Raw genomic sequence first — 3,789 nt, 5'->3', positions numbered from 1 at the left:
CCCTCAAGTCCGGCTGTCCCCAACCCACAACACGCGCCTCCGAGATCTTGGCAGGTGCACGCAGATCCCAGAAGAGAGTTAGCACTGCACCAGACACAGCAATGATCTTTTACACTGAAGAGATGTAACACTCCCCGGGGAAACCACAAGCTACTAAGAAAGTCCTGCCTTGGCCTTTATTTGGAAATGATGCATTTCATATAGCCTCTGGGTTTTTTTAATGCAATAATTTGGTCGAAGGGAGAGCACTGGGCTAGGTCCACACCATGCCGAGGACTGGTCCTCTGGAATTCAGGCTGCTTTCAAGCCTCTGGGATCAGGCATCCAAAGCCATTAATCCTTGCTGGGAATTTACCTAATTAGCCCCCAGGGCTACCTAAAAAAAAATAGGGATCTCATCATCACCTCCCTCTTCATCCCCGCCCCTCCAGCAGGTTGTAAAGGTTAGGTATTAGCTTGCAAAGTACCCTCCACAGGTAAGCCTGGAGATAAGGGCCAAGTGCTCTTTGCTTTAATCAAGCTTCTCATACAACCAGCTGAGAAGCAAATGCTCCTTCAGCTCCACCGTGTTGCCTTGTCAGCCCGAATTAACAGTAGGTGATCAAAAAGGAAGCGCTATGCAATTCTGGAGGAGACAAATTATTTACACACCCAGCACAAAGCCCAGGCGTGCCCTCCTCCGTGGGACTGCCTGTGTGCAAAGGATGCTGCCAGTCCACCCACGGGTCACTGCAATCTCACTAGGACTTGCACCGTGATCTTGCAAGACAGAAGTCGTGAACTTTCCTCTCCGGGACGTCACGCTGGAGGTTTGCAGGCACAACTCCAGAGCAGGACACTCGCCATCAGAGGAGCGGCTTTTTGGACCCTGGCAGCGCCATGGCCTGCGTGCCTTGGGCATAAGCGTGCAGAGAAATGGGTCTTTGGAACGACAGGTCCAAAAGGTGACCCTGCAACGGACTGGCCAAGCCCTCCCCGAGTTCAGAGTCAACCCCAGCCACCAGCAACCAAAAGTTGTTGCCAGCTGCGCAGTGTTTTTCACGACAGGATCTGGGCTGAAACGGTGAACTCGTTTCACACCGGCCACCAATCACCTCCCTGGCACTCTTGGGCACGAAGCCAAGAGTATCCTCCCACCGCGCCGAACAGGAACGGCTGGGTGTAGGCGGCACTTCTCTTCTACCCATTGTGATGCACGCCACAGATAAACAATCCAGGCAGCCCGGAGCGGTTTTATGGCACGGTGCAACGCGGGGACACGCAGTCAAGGGACAGATGCAACCAGGGTGAGCCAGCAGATCAGATCAAGGACCCACACCGCTTTTCCTCCCCCTCCACCCCTCATCATCTGCCCTGGGTTTCTTTTCTTCCCTGCCCGAAACCACGTACCCCGCTTTGAATTTGCTTCCTCGCAGTAATCCAAACAAATCAATTGTCATCACCGCACCAAAAGTTTCCAATCTAACACGGTCACGTTCTGCACTGCTCTCTACCATCTAAAAAAAAAAATAAATGCCTGGCAAATATGAATACCTACAGCAACCCCCATGCAAGGCAGGCTTGGCACAGCTCAAGCAACTGACCCCAAATCACTGAGCAATAAAATCTGGAGGACAAACCTCGGTAAAACCCGGGTTCGTCGAGGTCAGTGGGAGTTTTGGAACGGGCTGGCTGGATTCACACGTTCACCTCCGAGACTCTTGCTCGGGAATTAGTACCGACAAAAAACGCAGCGCTCTCCTCTTCAAAGTGCATTACAGAAGCCGGAGTGGCGGCCAGACATATTCCCACCCACACATCCGAATCGTAAGCTAAAAGTAAACCGTAACCTTCCTCCAGCCCCGGCATGCCCGGGAATCGCAGCTGCATCTCCCCAAGATTTATCAAGGCTACTGAATGAGTGAGGTTACGGATAATCAGAAGCAGACCACAAAACTTGAAACGTTTGGCGTGCCGGGCTTCGACACGCTAGCTCAGGTTTGCTGAAGCAGAGGTCGTGGAAAAGTTCAGATGATAATTGCACCTCCGCAGAAAAAATGCGGTTCGAGGAAACAGCAGCAAGACATGAATCACCTAATGCATCCGCTTGCTCCTCTCGTCCGAATTATTTTAACTGACCCTCAAACGTAAAGTTCAGAGAACAGCTCGAGCCTTCGGCACGGACCGAACGGGTTGCAACCTTATGGGCACCAGCACAGCGGAGGTGGGGGTGGATTTTGTGGGTCCACCCGTAGCCCACAGGCCAGGCGGAAGAGGGTGGCACCGAGGCCAGCCGCTTTCACGGCTGCTGTCCACCTGGCCGGCACCCACGTGGCAAAGCAGTCGGCTTCACCAACCTCAGAGGGCAAGAGGAAGAGCGCAGTTGGGGAAAGGATGAGGATGCTGATAAAACAGTGAGAACTAATTAAAAAAAAAAAAAGCAATCACACTCCAGAGCCTGCAGCTGGAGAGAGCAAGGGACACTTGTTGCCTGCAGACGCCACCTGCCCTGCCCTGTTTACCCAACATCAATATTGACACATCTGCTCCTCCGCTCAGCATTTGGGGGAAACGCGCTCGTGGCTCTTATCTCCGCGCATGGGGGACCGGCTCGGCCGGGGCTGCCCGCTGCTCTCTGCCACACGCGTCGCATTTGGAGCCATCGCTGAGAAACTTTATTAGGCCTCCCTTGCCTACACAGCTCTGAACAGATGGGCTCTCGAGCCAGGAGCTTGCAAACGGACACGACGAGAGATGGGAGAAAAAAAAAAACGCGTGCAACGGTGGAAATACAGAAGAGATGTACACCCAGGAGGCACCGGCAAGCATGCCCAAAGAAGCGATGCTTCCTGCCTCTCCCCTGCCGGTCTCAAAGTCATGTCGATAGCTGTAAAAAAAACCATACAGTCCTCACTCGGATCCAGGAACTGCTGTTCCCAGAAAGCCCGTCACATGCAGCCATTTGGAAGAGAGAGATGTGGGTGGAAGGGGAGGAGGGAGGCGCAGCCCTCGGCCGAGAGGCACCGGAGTGACCCCGGCTCCCAAGGGGGGATGGCAGAGGAAACGATTTACAAAAGCAACTTTGTGACCCAGGCCGCGGCAAGCCCGGGAGAGGAAGCGTCGGGGTCCCTTGGAAGGAGAAAGTTTCTTCGTTCGGAGCAACTTGCAACCGCCACGGCGAGGGTGGCGTGCCGGCTGCTCCATCACGGGCGCCCCGGCCCACTGCAGCCAGGAGAGCCGTGCCGGGCCCCCCAGGGAGGGTGGGGTTCGCTCCGTCCTCGCCGCCCAACGCTGCCATTTCACCGGGTGCCTCTAGGATGCTGCGCGGACACACGTTGCAAAACCTCCGATGTGGCCCTCCCTGGCGCACGGCCAATTAGCCAAGGCCGAGACACGCTCCCTTGGGTCTCTCCCACCCCGCTCGGCCTCATCCGCTCGCGGCGAAGCATTTGTGGGGAGTGGGCGCAGCACGTCCCAGAAAACCCAATCGATCGAAACGGAGGGTGGGAAAGAGAGAGCCGAGCACGTTCAAACCAAACGGGAAGGCACGGAGACAGGGGAGGGGGGCGACCCCCGTTTTCCTGCACACCGCCGGATTAGCACAATCCCACCCGAGCTGGCGCGGGCAGGGAATCCCTGTCTAGACCAGACGAGACGGGGCAGCAGACGGGGGTGTCTGTCCTCCCGCCCCTGACACGGGGGGGTTCGGGAAGTTGCACTGCAAAACACGGGGCGTGCGGGGCACCAGGACTGCTCTCCTCTGCCCTGCACACGCACAACTACACAGACACGCGCAAACGCACGCACCAG

The sequence above is a fragment of the Alligator sinensis genome, unplaced genomic scaffold (assembly GCF_000455745.1).
Source record: "Alligator sinensis unplaced genomic scaffold, ASM45574v1 scaffold628_2, whole genome shotgun sequence".
Lineage (NCBI taxonomy): Eukaryota > Metazoa > Chordata > Crocodylia > Alligatoridae > Alligator > Alligator sinensis.
This window is presented reverse-complemented; position numbering follows the sequence as displayed.